We start from the raw sequence: 18,228 nt of genomic DNA on the forward strand, positions 1-18,228 counted from the left end.
CCCTTATTAATAGAATTACCAATGCACAAAAAAGAAAAATATGATCTTAAGTCTTTAATTAGGTAGACAAAAAGAGAATCTTTTCAAATAATTGAACTTTCACTGTTAACTTGGCAGTAGCTATTACTTGATATGTTTTAAAGAAGCAACAGTAACATCATCTTTCACATATGCATTAATACTGAAGTGCATACTTGATAAGAAACATTGCTAATCTAAGATCTAATTACCTACCAAAAAGATCAGTTTGATAGAAATGTTAATGTTTTTTAAGTTTTCAAATAAATATAATCATGGTTAAATGGAGATAAAGATAAAAATAGAGGAAATTATTATTTTAAAAATAATTTCCATTTTTATGTTAGATTAAAAGAGTACATATGCAGGTTTGTTACAAGTGAATATTGCGTGATGCTGAGGTTTGAGGTATGGATGATACTATCACCCAGGTAGTGAGCATAATACTCAGTAAGTGGTTTTTCAGTCCTTTCCTCCTCCTTCCCTCCCTCATCTAGCGGTCTCCAGTGTCTATTGCTCCCATCTTTATGTTCATGTGTACTCAATGTTTAGCTCCCACTTATAGTTGAGAACATGTAGTATTTGGTTTTCTGTTCCTACATTAATTAGTTTGGAATAATGGCCTCCAGCTGCACCCACTTTGCTGCAAAGGACATGATTTCATTCTTTTTTGTGGCCGCATAGTACTCCATGGTGTATATGTACCACATTTTCTTAATCCAGTCCACCATTGATAGGCATCTAGGTTGATTCCATGTCTTTGCTATTATGAATAGTGCTGTGATGAACATATGAGTGTATATATTTTTGGTAGTTTGATTTATCCTCCTTTGGCTACATACCCAGTAATGGGATTTCTGGGTTGAATGGTAGTTCTGTTTTGAGTTATTTGAGAAATATCCAAACCGCTTTCCAAAGCAGCTGAACTAATTTACATTCTCATCATCAGTGTATGAACGTTCCTTTTTCTCTACAGTCTTGCCAGTATCTGTTATTTTTTGACTTTTTAATAATAGCTATTCTGACAGATGTGAGATAATATGTCATTGTGGTTTTGATTTGCATTTCTCAGATTATTAATGACCTCATTAAAAAAATGAGCAAAGGACATAAACACATCTGAAAAAGGAAATTATTAAAAATATGATAAAATTATAGAACAGGTTTCTATATGTACAGGAACATAATAAACAAAGGAAAATACTTATTTTAAAATTAAACCATTTAACTAGGGTAAAATAGGAGGGAATAGAAGTTATATATAAGGTGAGAAAACCTGAATGATTCTAATATGAAGACTAGTAAAACTATAAATTAATAATTTATGAAGAACTTGCCTTTATTTTTCTCAATAATATTTAATTTTTAGTTAACTCAGAAACGCATAGACATGCACTAGTGGCTACACCTTATAAATTTCCTGATTTATATAGCTAAGTTTCTGGTTTTTTGTTAATGAGCTCCACAGTTTTACTGATGAAACAAAGCACATGGGAGTTTAATGTCCATTAATTTTAAGCAGCTTCAAAAATATCCTTTCAAATATCCATGTGTGCTTATTTTTTGTATTTTTAAGAGACAGAGTCACTTACTGTTAGAATATTCTATTAAAATGATACAGACTTTTCTTGGCTTATAATACAATTCACATGTGAATTATATCAATCAGTGACCTGGTTAAAAAATTGTTTTATACACTGGCACATATGTTTCATAACAAAATATCGAAGTCTTTTTCTTTTATATTATCCTAGAACTCTGCAGGGATGAAGGCAAGCTTTCTCAGTTTCAGCACTATTGACATTTGGGGCCGTATAACTCTGCTGGTGGGGGACTATCCAGTGCACTGTAGGATGTTTAGCAGACTTCCTATTCTCTACCCACTAAATGGTAGTAGAACTTCTCCCTATGTTATGATAATCAAGAATGTCTCCAGAAACTTTCCAGTTGTCCCCTGGGTGACACAGTCACCACAGTTGAAAACTACTAGGTTAAGGATATAAAATATCTCACCAAAATAGATAAACAATTTTCTCTAAGTCTCTAATTCTTCGCTGTTTAGAGTCATGAAACCTTTGAGAATCAAACTCTTTCAGAAAAATTCCACAGAGAAGCAACATTGTGCTTATTAAATCTTGGTGATAAGGACCTTTTAAACCCATCCATGCTCTTTTGTTTAAAAGTCTTCTCTAGATAATATTTATGAACAATAGATTTGAATGGAAATAAAGAATAAATTGTGAAAATTAGAGAAAACACATTGTTTAGGCACTTAATACATTAAATTCTTTTACAAAACCCACTGGGACACCAAGAATTCATTTCAACTGCCAATCTTATCATATCCTGTATGGCTGTAAGTGAGTAAATTCTCTTTTTCTCACGATACTATGAAAAGTCCATGTCAGGCTATTATTTTTCCCTTGACATTCATATTAAGTTAATGTTTAACTTTAAGTACATATCTCCAAGAAGCCAGAAATCTGAATGTAACACCTTCAATGACAAGCAATTTTGTAGTAAATGTAGGTATGTCCATACACATAAAGTGAAAAGGAGAGCTATGTTATTTGGAAGATATTTGGAAGATGCCAGTCACTGTTTGAATAAACTATACCTCTTTCTCACCAGAATAATATTCTACATCACTACTCTTATGTTCCTAGCTGATTAAAAATACATTCAACCATATCAAATATATGACCATATGTTCAACAGAAGCACGTTATGATCAACCTCTTCAAAATAGAACTAGCATTTTTCGAAACTCAAATCTAAATCCTTCTTATTTCTACTAATGACATCTTCATATTTTCAATCTCCTAGGCTTCAAATCTGAAAAGAGAATTCCACTCCCTGTTTCTCACTAGGCACCACCTATCCTCATGCAGGCTGTCCACATAATAAGATGAGTTTTAAATTTTAACAATCTTAGTGTGAATTCAATCTCTGTCACTTACTGGTATGCAATTTTTGGCCAATTATGGACACAGCATTCTGAGACATCCCTTGTTTATAAAATAGAAATAATAGTACATTGGTAGCTTGATGGGGATGGCATTGAATCTATAAATAACCTTGGGCAGTATGGCCATTTTCACGATATTGAGTTTCTTCACAGAATTGGAAAAAACTGCTTTAAAGTTCATATGGAACCAAAAAAGACCCCGCATCTCCAAGACAATCCTAAGTCAAAAGAACAAAGCTGGAGGCATCACGCTACCTGACTTCAGTCTATACTACAAGGCTACAGTAACCAAAACAGCATGGTACTGGTACCAAAACAGAGATATAGACCAGTGGAACAGAACAGAGTCCTCAGAAATAATACCACACATCTACAGCCATCTGATCTTTGACAAACCTGAGAGAAACAAGAAATGGGGAAAGGATTCCCTATTTAATAAATGGTGCTGGGAAAATTGGCTAGCCATAAGTAGAAAGCTGAAACTGGATCCTTTCCTTACTCCTTATATGAAAATTAATTCAAGATGGATTAGAGACTTCAATGTTAGACCTAATACCATAAAAATCCTAGAGGAAAACCTAGGTAGTACCATTCAGGACATAGGCATGGGCAAAGACTTCATGTCTAAAACACCAAAAGCAACAGCAACAAAAGCCAAAATTGACAAATGGGATCTAATTAAACTAAAGAGCTTCTGCACAGCAAAAGAAACTACCATCAGAGTGAACAGGCAACCTACAGAATGGGAGAAAATTTTTGCAATCTACTCATCTGACAAAGGGCTAATATCCAGAACCTACAAAGAACTCAAACAAATTTACAAGAAAAAAACAAACAACCCCATCAAAAAGTGGGCAAAGGATATGAACAGACATTTCTCAAAAGAAGACATTCATACAGCCAACAGACACATGAAAAAATGCTCATCATCACTGGCCATCAGAGAAATGCAAATCAAAACCACAATGAGATACCATCTCACACCAGTTAGAATGGCGATCATTAAAAAGTCAGGAAACAACAGGTGCTGGAGAGGATGTGGAGAAACAGGAACACTTTTACACTGTTGGTGGGATTGTAAACTAGTTCAACCATTATGGAAAACAGTATGGCGATTCCTCAAGGATCTAGAACTAGATGTACCATATGACCCAGCCATCCCATTACTGGGTATATACCCAAAGGATTATAAATCATGCTGCTATAAAGACACATGCACACATATGTTTATTGCAGCACTATTCACAATAGCAAAGACTTGGAATCAACCCAAATGTCCATCAGTGACAGACTGGATTAAGAAAATGTGGCACATATACACCATGGAATACTATGCAGCCATAAAAAAGGATGAGTTTGTGTCCTTTGTAGGGACATGGATGCAGCTGGAAACCATCATTCTTAGCAAAGTATCACAAGAACAGAAAACCAAACACCGCATGTTCTCACTCATAGGTGGGAACTGAACAATGAGATCACTTGGACTCGGGAAGGGGAACATCACACACCGGGGCCTATCATGGGGAGGGGGGAGGGGGGAGGGATTGCATTGGGCGTTATACCTGATGTAAATGACGAGTTGATGGGTGCTGATGAGTTGATGGCTGCAGCACACCAACATGGCACAAGTATACATATGTAACAAACCTGCACATTATGCACATGTACCCTAGAACTCAAAGTATAATTAAAAAAAAAAAGTACATATATCATAAGCTAATTCTGATGATTTTCATTACATGCAAATCTTTGGATATTCCATCGCTCAATATCTTCATAATAACATCCACACTTTTAATGAAAAGAGGACAGAAAAACAGAAATAGATGTTTCAATGAAAATTAGCTATCACCATTAATTTTTTGATACTTCTCTTACATGCAACCACATCTTTCCAGCAAATAGCCAATAGTTTAGCAGTGGCACATATAAAATGATTTAGGTAGAATTTTAAAACTGTGTTTTATTTCTTAATGAATTGCAGTTATGTCTATTTTTTATCATCTTGACATGGATTTAAATTTGCCGTATAAATGCTTAGGAAACAACATTATCTGTCATCTATATTTCTCCTAAAACAACTTTTCAGAAATAAGTGAGACAAAAACCCACATCTATTTAACATAAAAAATGATTTATAGTATAAAATCAGCTATTTTATGAAGAGTTATAACCTTGTTAGATTCATATGTTAATGAATTGCTGCAATTTGATTTAGATCTTAAATGTGATATTTTGTTAGCTTTTTTCCTCAATATATTAAATGTCATTCTGATAGAATGATAAATGTGCATATATCTAAAGAAGTTTCAGGTAAATGTGCAGAGAAATACAGAAAAATTGCTTGGCACAGGGAAATGCATTTTCGTCCTTCATTTTAAAAAATGCTTATTTCAGTGGTATTTGATGACACACGGGAATATTAATAGATATGAGCCTTTATGCTCTCAATTTGTAGTTCTCATCTCAGTCAAGAGAAGCTTCAAATTATTTCTAATTTAGGGATATTAGTTGTTCTAAAAAAATGACTTTTTGTGTCAATTCAATTGAGTTGTAAATAGTTTATACCAGAGTGACTACTAAATGTGTAGGTACAAAAGAGAAAAAGAGCAAAACTCAGTTTGGCATGCCATAGCCAGTGAAGGGCATGGTAGAAACAATGAGAAAAGAGAGGAGGGAAAGGCCAGATTAGAAGATTTGTAAGCCATTATAACAATCTGGCATTTTATTGTGCTTATAGTAAAAGGCTATTTTTTTTTCTCCTTTTAGTGGTGAACAATTTCATGTAATTCATATGTCAGCAAGATCACCTTAAAAAGATCTGGTGGTCAGCCCTTGGTGGGCAAGAGTGCCTAACTCTGGTAAGATAAGGCCAGAGAAATGAAAAATTGTATCTCTTTCTACACTTTGAAATGTATTTGTCTGAGAAAAAATTAAGAGCCATAGTCAACACATGCATTCTGTAGATCATCACATGCTCTTTAATTCCCCGTACTTTTTTTAGCCAGCCTGATTTACACATTTTTGTTATTGAAATGGCTATGGATGGCATTTGCGGTTGCAACCCAAATAAATATTCAAATTAGCAAAGACTATACTACTGCTCATAAATTGCATGCATCCAAGCTCTTGACCTCCTCTAGTTTATCTTCTTTTATTATTTAAAAAATAATGTGTGTGGTAAAAAGAGTTAAAATGTACAAAATTTACATCACAGAAAGTCATAATTAACAATATTAGTATCTTAAGATTATTTTCTGTCATGATTTAGTCCCTCAGTCTCTCTTCAGAAGTATCCCCTACTGACAGACAGGGTCTTATGTATCCTCCAAAAAAGTCTCTTGAATATATGCATATATAATTATATGGAATATATACATTTTCTTTACTTTTAACATGAATAGGACTATAATAGCCTAACTCTATTTCTTTATTTTTACTAAGCAATATATACTTTTGTTCCTATTTTCTTATTTTTCTTTATGGCGCTTAATCACTACATTGCATTATATGACATTCATTATGTGTTTGTTTTTCTGGTTAATGTCTGCTTCTGTCACCACATTTTGAAATCCATAAAGGCAGGAACATTGTCTTGTTCATGGCTGCATCAGTAATGCTTGGAATGTAGTATGAACTCATATATTTGCTGAATGTATGAATGAATGAATCATTTATATTGTCTGCTGTTAGCCTGTATCCTATTCTTCCTAATGGCTACATGGCCTTCCATTCGACAAGTAACAGTAATTCATACAACCATCTTTCAATTGCTAGTTATAAAGGCTATAATGTGGCAATGTATTCTTGTATGTATATCTTACGGTTGTCTGGGCACAGTGGCTCACGCCTGTAATCCCAGCACATTGGGAGGCTGAAGCAGATGGATCACCTGAGGTCAGGAGTTTGAGACCAGACTGACCAACATGATGAAACCCGTCTCTACTGAAAATGCAAAAAATTATCTGGGTGTGGTGGCATGCACCTGTAGTCCCAGCTACTTGGGAAGCTGAGGCAGGAGAATTACTTGAACCTGGGAAGCAGAGGTTGGCAGTGAGCCAAAATTGCACCACTGCACTCCAGCCTGAGCGACTGAGTGAGACTCCATCTCAAAAAATCTATCTATCTATCTACCTACCTACCTACCTTGTGTATATGTGAGTGCATTTGTTATATATGCATTTTGCATACATTCAGTCAATAAAATGCTAAAGGAAAATTGATAAATCAAGGTATGTGCGCTTTCAAATTTTGTAGATATGGTCAAATTGTACTGATAAAAAGAGGGAATGATTTAGAATCATAGCAAAATACTTTTCCCATATACTTTTGAATCATCAGTCTGGGGCCTCTGATGCCAGGAATAAACTGAACAAACACATCAGGGAAAACGTTAACAAGATATTTCATCTTTTGGAGATTTGAGTTTCTTATCTAGAAAGTGGGGTGATAATAAAACCTATCCTGAGTGTGATTTCAAAAAGAGGAACTTATTTTTGGGTTAAAAAAATAGCAAATGAAAACCAAAAAAAAAAAAAAACAAAAAAAAAAAACAACTCCATGTAGTTACTCACCAAATATACTTATATATTAATAATTTAGTCACAATTTTCTCATTGTCATCATTAGAGACTGTACATTTTCTCTCATGGGGAAAATATACTTTTAACATTTTAAAGTTTTCTAACTGGACTTTTACACCAAATATGGCTCACAAGAGATACTTCTAGAATATCCTTTTTTTGTTATTGTTAGACAACATGTTTTAGAAGAAAAAGCACTAGGCAATAATAATAATACAACAAAAAAGCTACTATTTTTGAATAATTATCATAGATGGTCATCATATTAAATGTTTTGCAAATATTTATTTGATACTCATAGTTGTCCTTTTGGGTTGTACATTATTATTTCCATTGTATGAATACAAAATAAAACAAAGCAATGCACAAAAGCTTTAAATAGCTTATCCAAGGCCACAGACCTAGCCTTGAAGTTAAGAACTCTGAGCTCAAGTCCTACATTTGCCCTTGACTTGCTTAGGTGAATTAAGCAATTTAATTTCTGTGTTCATATTTTGTGGTCTCAAAAATGAAGAGGAGAGATTGGATGGTCATATATGTTTCCTTGCAATTCTAATATTTATAAATGTTATCGCTGTAAAAAAAGATGCTAAACTTCATCATGATGGGCCCATTCTATTTTTTATCAATTAGATAATTAACCAGTTTTTCATATGTGACTGAAATCTTTCTCTATTTTATCTAAGCCCATTTCTTTTTATCTGATACTCTACATACAGAACAGTTTTCCACTCAAAAACAATAATTAATTCACTCTTTTTATTCTATTTTTTGAAGAGGCAAAAACTTTATTTAGCCATTTAATACAACCAGATTTCTCCCTTTCAGTATTTAAAAAAATTCTTGGGCATACAATTAAATTCTTCATATTTTTAATGAAAATATAGACTCAAATTAAATCTAAAACTCTAATAACAGTTTCAGCTAGGGAACTAAAGACAGATACCTTTATAAAGATGAGTACCTTTATAAAGACAGAAGGACCTCTTATTCTTTTCAGAGACAGGGTCTCAGTCTGTCACCCAGGCCAGAGTGTAGCACCTCCTGGGATCAGGCTATCCTCCTGCCTCAGCCTCCCAAGTAGCTGCGACTACACACATGCATGACCAGGACCAACTATTTTTAAAAATTCTTTGTAGAGGGGATCTTGCTATGTTTTCCAGGCTGGTCTTGAACTCCTGGATTCAAGCAATCCTCCCATCTCAGCCTCCCAAAGTGTCGAGTTTACAGGCGTGAGCCACTCTGCCCAGCCCTGATTTCTTAATGCCTTAGTATCATTGTATTTTTAACACTTCCCAGATTCATGTGGATTTTATTATTATATTGCTGATATAGTTTAAGGATGATTTTTAGTTGCCTTTTGCTATTTAAAAAGAATTTCAGTACTTGCAACTAGTTATTGATATTAGTTTCTCTTGCTACCTTATTTTGAAGTTTTGAATATCTGTTTGTATTTTTCCTCATGCAACTTTATTCACTGAACAGGTTTCCCCCCTGTTGCTCAAGTACATTTTATTCTAAAAATAACAACGTGATCAAGAACTTTGATAAATATATTTTACTTCATTTAGACAGTCATTTTCCCTCTGTGCAAAGATTTTATTTTATTTTCATGGGCACATAATAATTGATACATATTTATAGGCTACACAAGATATTTTGTTATATGCAGAGACTGTGTAATGATCAAGTCAGGGAATTTGGGGGTGTCCATCACCTACAGCAGGAGTCCTCAATCTCTGGGTCATGTACTGGTACCTGTCCGTGGCCTGTTAGGAACCAGGCCATACAGCAGGAGGTGAGTGGCCAGCGAGCATTAATGCCTGAGCTCCACCTTCTGTCAGATCAGTGGCAGCATTAGATTCTCATAGGAGCGTGAACCCTATTGTGAACCGCGCATGCAAAGGATGTAGGTTGTGTGCTCCTTATCAGAATTTAATGCCTGATGATCAGAGATGGAACAGTTTCATCTTGAAACCACCCCTCAACCCAGTCCGTAGGAAAATTGTTTTCCACAAAACCGGTCTCTGGTGCCAAAAATGTTGGGGACCACTGACCCAGAGCATTTATCATTTCTATCTGTTGGGAACATTTGAAGACTTTTCTTCTAGATATGTGGAAAAATACAATACATTGTCATTAACAATAGGACCCCTAATCTGCTTTTGAACACTAGAACATATTCCTTTTATTTAAGTGTACATTTATGGCCATTAACTAACCTATCTTCATCCCCAACCCCTTCCCAGCCTCTGGTAACCACCATTCCATTCTCTATCTTCATGAGATACACTTTTTTTTTTTCCAGCTCCTACATATATATGAGTGAGAATGTGCAATATTTGTCTTTTTTGCCTGGATTATTTTACTTAGTATAATGACCCCCAGTTCCATGTCGCTGCAAATGAAAGGATTTTATTTTTTATAGTCAAATAGGATTCTGTTGTCTATATATATATATATATCACATTTTCTTCATTCATTCATCTATTTATGGACACAGGTTGATTTCACATCTTGTCTATTGTGAATAGTGCTGCAATAAACATGGGTATGCAAATATCTCTTCGATGTACTGATTGTCTTTCTTTTGGATATATAACTAGTAGTGGAATTTCTGGATCATACGATACATCTATTTTAATGTTTTGAGGAACCACCATGCTGTTTTTCATGATGGCTTTACTACACTGCATTCCCACCCACAGTGTACTAAAGTTTCCCTTTGTCTGCATCCTCACCTGCATCTATTTTGCTTTTGTCTTGTTTTTGTCTTTTTGATACTAGCCATTCTAACTGATGTGAGATGATATCTCATTGTGGTTTTGATTTGCATTTCCCTGATGATTACTAGTGTTGAGCATTTTTATGTTTGTTGGACATTTATATGTCTTCTTTTGAAAAATGTCTATTCAGTTATTCTGCCCATTTTGAAATCAGATTATTTGATTTTTTTTTTTTTTTGCTATTGAGTTATTTGAGTTCCTTATATATTCTTGGTATTAATCCATTGTCAGATGGAAAGTTTGCAAATATTTTCTCTCATCCTGTAGGTTGTCTTTTCACTCTGCTGATTGTTTCCTTTGCTCTGCAGGTTTTTAGCTTGCTGTAATCCGATTTGTCTGTTTTTGCTTTTGTTGCCTATGCTTTTGAGGTCTTACACAAAAATATATTTGCCCAGACTAATGTCCTGAAGTGTTACACCAATGTTTTCTTCTAATACTTTCAAAGTTTCAGGTCTTACATTTAAGTTTTTAATCAATTTAGAGTTCATTTTTGGTGTGTAGTGAGCGATAGGGATCTAGTTTTATTCCTCTGACTATGAATATTTAGTTTTCCCAGAACCATCTATGACACAGGCTATCTTTCCCCACTGTATGCTCTTGGCATCTTTATAAAAAATAAGTTGGTTGTAAATGCATGAATTTACGCAGTTATTGATACAGTAATTGAATGAAATTGTCTTATGGTACAAAGTCTTGTCACCCACAAATTATTTCTTTACCCCAAATTATTATTAAACTATTGACAGATGTTCTCTAACGGCCTGCCCCTAGTGTTCTCCTTTCTTAAGAATGATAGAGGCAATATCAAACTTCTTTATCTTGTCACTTAAATTTTTCCCGCCTCGATGTTTTTTTTACATATTTCTTTCAGATAGAATTGGAAAACAAAAACTCTTCTTGATTTATTCATGAGGTATCCATTTCAAAGCAAGAAGTTTCTTTATAATACTCTAAATTGAAGGGGATATGCCGTGGAGTCTCAGCTTAGTGCACAATGCTGATGAGAGGACATTGCATCCTGTTCTTAAACTGATTAGCTACAGTGATTCCCAAGAATATTGACCAAAAGGGTCTCATCAGAAACAGAATGTGAAAGTAAACATGAGTTGACATTCTAAGAAGATAAAAAGGTAAAGATAGGTATAAGATTAATGGAGGAAAGTCACAATGTTTGTAATTCAGCTGGCCTACAAAAGATCGGTAATATGAGTGAGTGAGCATTGGGTCACTAAAATGCTAAAAACAAGTCTGCAGAATCATATGTAAGAGCTCATATCTATGTAGATGGATAGCTTGGACTTGATGGCCTATACAGTTGTATATATTTAGTTCACATCAAAGATGTCCTACCATGTAGAACATTATATTAAGTGGAGTCATTTTTGACATACATTCATGATACATGGTTCCATCTACTGTAATAGGATTCACCGTACATTCTGAATGCCCTAAATGCAGCATATTTATGGTTCTGACATTCATTAGGGAAGTTGCATTTGCTATTAGTCTCTGGACTAGTCTCAACCTCTTTTTTATCATCCACCTGTATATTTTACCTATTTGTGCCACTATGAAGCCTACTTTCACTGGGCATAAGCTAGTCTTTGCAATTTAAGCCTGCAACAACTTAATGAGTTTTAATACATATAAAATTCTGCTTTAGTCTTTTCTGATGAAAATAGATGCTGGGATAGGAGCTATAAGTGTCTAACGTATCTCAGATGATGAGATCCTGTGACTCTGATGCTCAGAAAATGGCCCTCCTTCCCATACTGCTGCTTCTTTGTTTCCTAATGACACAGCTGTGCAAATCCTACCTGTGGTCATGTTTGCTGTCACTGCTTCTCTTTTGGTTCCAGACATCGTTAGCTCTTTGAGGGTAGAGATAATGGCACTGTCTTCTTTGGATACCTCTCACTACTTTCAGTTGGTATTCAATGCAAGGTATTCAATGAAAAAAGGTATTCAGTGAAAGGTCATGCAGTTAATGCAAAGAACTCCGATATTCTTAGTCTTGCCACTAGGCGGCGATATTTTGACATGACAGTGAGGTCTCTACTATAGGTGTATCCTAAGTTAAACATAGGCTCTGAGATGAGGATGTATGTTTGATTAATTTAAGAAAATGATCCAAGGGGAGGTAGTGGAAGCCAAGGAACAGTGCAATCTCAGGTGAACACCCTCAGAGGATAGCTTCAGCGTGATCCTCCTGGGGAACTCTAGAGAGTAAGTTATGTCTGAGTTATCCTTATACCAGGCAAGGGAGTGAACTTTCATACTTCTACACTGTTCAGTCATTGGTTAAAGGCCACACTGGGAGGGATGAGCATATCAACTCTCAGATGTCCCAGATGCTTTACAATCTCTTCACCTGTGGGCAAAAGCCCCTTCAGCAGCTTGAGGACTAAAGAGCTGTACATTAGTACTGATGCTTGGAAGGGAAAGGGAAGTAAATGGTACAAAAAGGGATTTGAAAGGATCTTGCAGGAGCATGAACATTAACAGCCACAAGGTAGCTAATACAATGACTATTAGAAAGGGCTTTGTTACTACTGTGTATGTTGATGAAAGTACAACTTAAATAAAGCTTTAAGAAGTGTATAGAAGCCTAATTTGGAAGGTGAAACTAAAACTAAAGTCATGGTGAGCAAATACTATTCACTTCCCATATCTTGTTCAATGATGGTTCAAATCCCACAGCCACCATACCCCTCTTCATGCCACTTGAATGAATAATATGAAGCAGAATGGTGAAGAGCAGAGACTGACAGTGGGAAGGGTGTTTGAAGCTCTCAACAGTGACCACTGGTAAATCAGCACAGATAAAGCCAATTATTTTTCCTTTTGTTTCATGTCATAAAAAGAAAGATTTGCCAGTAAGAAACTGAAATTTAGATTAGGAATGCTCAAAGCTAGGAGGACAAAACTTTATAGAAGTACTCAACGTTCAGCTACTAATTAGTCCTTTTTGAAGACACTAGTTTCAAAGAAGCCTAGTATGTGTTTATAATGATCTCTGGACAAACTGTTACATGTTTATGTGAAGTGTGGCTGGGTATCATTGTAACAGTTGCCAGCTACTGCTTGTTTGTGAGGACTAAAGTTTTAAAGGATTATTCAAATAGAGCAGTGACCCAACTCAGAACCTCCAATTCAATATCTTGTGGCTCTAACAGGAACTATTAAATGTGTCAGAAAGACAAAGAGTGAATATAAAGCACATAAAACTTTACAGGATTTTTTTTTCTTGAGAAATACAGTCTTCTTCCTTTAAATAAAGGACTCTGGGAAGACTCTTGGCAGCTTAAACAACATATAAAAATACTCATTTTGCCAACATCGTGAACTTGCATTGACTTGAATCACAATGACCCATAATCTTTTGTCATATGGAAATTTAATCTCTATTAATCTACAACTACAAACAATATAATTCCATTACATAAATGAAATTTACTGACAAATGTGAGGTGTTTACTCATTAAATAGACAGAAGAGTTTTATCAAGAAGGTCTAAACCAGATAAAATAAATTACTCTAAAGTAAAAGGGAATAATATGTCATTATTGGATACTCTTTAAAAAACAAATTATTGTATTTTGTTTTATCGTATATCCTTTACAATATTTGTGTATCCTTCCTTAATTTCATAAGAAATTCCTACCTTCAGAGACCATTCTTAAAATTCATTTACTAAATACATCATCAATTTAACCTTAAAAAACGATTTTACGTGTCTGGAGAGTCTCATTTTAAAATTAAAACCAGCTGGGCACAGTAGTTCATGACTGTAATCCCAACACTTTGGGAGGACGAGGCAGGAGGATCACTGGATGTCAGAAATTTGAGGCCAGCCTGAGCAATATAGTAAGCCCCTCTCTCTACAAAAAATGAAATAAATTAGTTTGGCCTGGAGGTGCGTGCCTGTAGTCCCAGCTACTTGGGAGGCTGAGGTAGGAGGATTGTTCAAGCCCAGGGGTATAAGGCTGCAGTGAGCTATGATCACACTACTGCACTCCAGACTGGGTGACAGAGTGAGACCTTGTCTCAAAAAACACCACCACCAACAACAAAAAACCAAGAAACACGACTCCATTTTATTTTCATATTCTGTGACTGCAAATAATTCTCTGAATTTCTACAACATGTTAATCATATAATAAAATTAATTTTTGTAGCGTAAAAATAGGCTCTGGGAATTTGGGGTTAGAAAATATGTAGTATCTGAGCAATCACATAGTTTAGATCACTTATAATAAGAAATCTGGGGTCCAGAAAGATTCAGAGAGTAAATGCTTAAAATGTTGACTATTTCTGAAAATTATTTTAATAGCAAATTGTTCACAGAATTGATATATTACTTCAGCTACGACAATATAATTTTAATCCAATCACATAAGGTAAATATAGAGCTCTTAAATAAAATGTATTACTACTGACTGATATATTTTATGTAATGAAATATACAATAAATGATTGACTTGACTGAAATAGATGTACTGTATATTTTTGTTGCTTTAGTTTGTTTTAATTAGTGAGATAACACTTTAGAGTGGACTTCCCAAAGAACATGAATTACATTTAGGGCAGTGCAGCTCTAATGACCTGGTTACTTTGTCACCCATTCGAGAGAAGAGACCTAATATCTCACAATCTAGAGATACAATATTACATCAGACCTATTCCCTGTCTCTACTTCTACTTATTGTTTCTACTTTTGCCACCACTTTACCTTCTTTCTACACTTAACTTTATTGTACAGTCTATAATGACTCAGGGTGTCTGCTTACTTAACATGTGGTGTGTTTGTGTGTATTTAATTTCTACCTTTGCCTTTGCTATAAACTGCTGTGTCAAGCCCAAACTTACACAGAAGACTTGATTGCTTCTTTTATTCACTGCTGAGTAAAAGGCTTCTCCATTAGCCCAGCTCAAAGGCATGAGCCAACCTATAGATACCTACCTCTAAAACAGTACTCCACCTTTGTTCAGTAATCATTGGCCAGAGAACCTCTTGATTTTTCTCTAGCATTATCTTCAGTCCAACCTTCAGCAAAGTTATCCCTGAATGACTTCATCTCCCCAGAGTGTGCTTCTAACTGAACAAGAATGCAGATTTAACCTTCTGGATCCAGCTATCTAATCACCTAAAACTGACTAAATCAAGTTTCTTTTCACAGACAAAGAGTTTTCAAACGTATCAAGATCTCAAATGTATCTCCACTTGCTTGGCAATGCCTGAAATTCCTGTATTACAGGACACAGCTTTTCAAATAACAATTGAAAGTATTAAAGTGCCAATTCTTGGCTGAGGTAATGCAAGGAGGTCAATTAGTCAGTCGTTCAACTATTCTAAAGGCTTGAGTTTCGATGCTTTCCAGTTTAAGAGAAAAATCGGACACTGGCATTGGATGGGCAAACAAAAAAATAGGGATAGGGACAGATAACCTGTGAAGTATAGAAAAAAATGTAGAAAGGGAAGGCCAAGCCTCAGTGAATACAATTTTCAGTACTTAAGATATTTTTAAAAATTATTATTCTTTACTTCTAACTTTGTGCAAAAGGAGAGAAGTGATTTACAGAGTGTTTTTATTGTTTTTTCTCATACACATTCATACTCATGCTTACTTTAACAATGCTATTATGATCCTGCATGACTGCCAACAGTGGTTGACATGCTTTATGAAGTCTTTTTTTTCTAACTCAACTGCATTGTAGAACGGTTTTATTACCTTGGGACTTGCAGGGCAGGAGCAAACTTTCACAATCCTGCCATAGAGATATGACAACTCTTAGGCTCTGTGCCACTGTTTAGTCCATAGGGACCCTAACAAACTCACATTCTTATAGGTCATTCTGATGAACCTCTAAAGTGATGAATTTTTGCTATAGGATCTAGGAAGAAAGAAATAAATGGCACCCTAAATGTTTGACTGTCGTGCCAGGGATGGATAGAGAGAGAGTTTTTTTTACTACCCCAGAAATTTTTTCTGGAGTCTTGTTCATCTGATACAAAATAAAGGATATATTTACACATCTTGATTTCCACTTAACATTCTTGGGGTACCCCTTGAGGTATTTGAGAAATGTGTCATTTAATGTTGTTCTAGCTAGATCTATTTGCTAGATAAAGCAAGAGCCTGTTCATTTTAGTGGGGCTCAGAGCAAAGAATGCCTCTCTAGCTGGTCTAAGGTACAGGACAAATATCTTTGCCAACTGATCCTTATAAAACAGCATATGCTGTGTTGCTTGAAGTGTCAGAGGCAGGTGGCAATGTGCAATCAAGCCTACTGTAAACCGTGAAAGAAGAATAGCGGATGAGGACCCAAGACTTCTGTAGCAAAGTCAGGCCTGCTTTACCAAGTTTATTTTCTTCTTGAGAAGGAGCTCTGGATCAGCTCACAGAGGTTGAATCTTAGGCCCGGGGAACAATGTCCCGGGATATCTGACTCCAGCTGCTTGTCATGAACTGGATACAATCTATTTCTCCTAGCCGTAAAATGTGCTATACTCAGAAGCTCTTAAATATCAAGTGAAAACAGCACTGAGCCCAAGCAGGTTCTAAAGGCATTAGTAATTTGCATAGGCAGATAGCTCATACATCCAGAGTGCCTTACTCCTGCCAAATTACTTCCCCTTCTTCAAACCACATCTGTGGCTTGATGGGTAATTTCCTATGACAAATTAAATAGAGGGAAAAAAAAAAGCTCAAACTGGAATTACAGAGAGCTTTGCCTTACAGCAAAAATGAACTACTATAGCGTTACAGTCCCAAGGAGGACTCTTCAAGATAAATGAGAAATAGAATCCTTCCACCAAGAGGGATTCAAGTAGCAAGGAACACTACTGATCTTTGGCTCCTAGAAATATTCACTCCCTTTAACTTATCTGACACTTTTCTCCTTTCTCTTTTTGTCTTCCTCTCACATTTCTAGCCATCCCATCCCTGTCCTTTCTGAAGACCAGTCCTCCTCCCCATAGCCATTATTGAGTTCATCAGCTTTAGTTCTAAATTCTCTTTTCCTTCCATCATATATTTCCATCCACATACATTCAAACTAGACAATTTTACATGACTTCACTTGTCATAAACACAATGATGACACTTTCATTTATATCTTTAGCCTAGGACTCTGAGCTCCAGATCTACATACATTTTCCATTATGGAAAAATACATATAACATAAAATTTACCATTTTCACCACTTTGAAGCATATAGTTCAGTGGCATTAAGCACATTTACATTGTTGTGCAACCATCAGCAACATCCATCTCCAGCACTTTAAAAAATCTTCCCAAACTGAAACTCCATACCCATGAAATAACGCCCTTCCAGCCCCTGACGACCACCATCCTACTTTCTGCCTCTACAAATTTGCCTGTTCTAGGTTCCTCCGATAAGTGGAATCATACAATATTTGCTCTTTAGTGTCTAGCTTATTTCACAAAGCACAATGTTTTTAAGGTTCTTCCATGTTATTTCCATGTTGTAGCAAGAATCAGAATCTTATTCCTTTTTAAGGATGGATAATATTCAATTCTATATATACCACATTTTGTTTATCCATTTATCTGTTGATAGACATTTTTGTTGTTTCCACCTTTTTGGCTACTGCAAATAATGCTGCTGTGAGCATTAGTATACAATTATATGTTTGAGTCCCTGCTTTCAATTCCTTTGGTTATATATTCAGAAGTGAAATTTCTGGATCATATGGTAATTCTATGTTTAATTTTTTCAGGAACTTCCATATCATATACTTTTGATATATTTACATGCCCCTTATATTTGAAAATGACATAGACACTTCAAAATAAAATAAAATAAAATAAAATAAAATATTTTGTCTTTCCTCTAAAACATAGTCTTT

The 18,228-nt window shown here is 35.2% G+C and overlaps 1 protein-coding gene across 2 annotated transcripts in view; it reads right to left on the minus strand.

The window, feature by feature from the left end:
* LOC105499116 (DDB1 and CUL4 associated factor 8 like 2) overlaps positions 1 to 18,228 on the minus strand; it is a 171,488-nt gene that overhangs the window by 55,484 nt on the left and 97,776 nt on the right. The gene's annotated exons all lie outside the window — the stretch shown is intronic.

The sequence above is a fragment of the Macaca nemestrina genome, chromosome X (assembly GCF_043159975.1).
Source record: "Macaca nemestrina isolate mMacNem1 chromosome X, mMacNem.hap1, whole genome shotgun sequence".
Taxonomy (NCBI): Eukaryota; Metazoa; Chordata; class Mammalia; order Primates; family Cercopithecidae; genus Macaca; species Macaca nemestrina.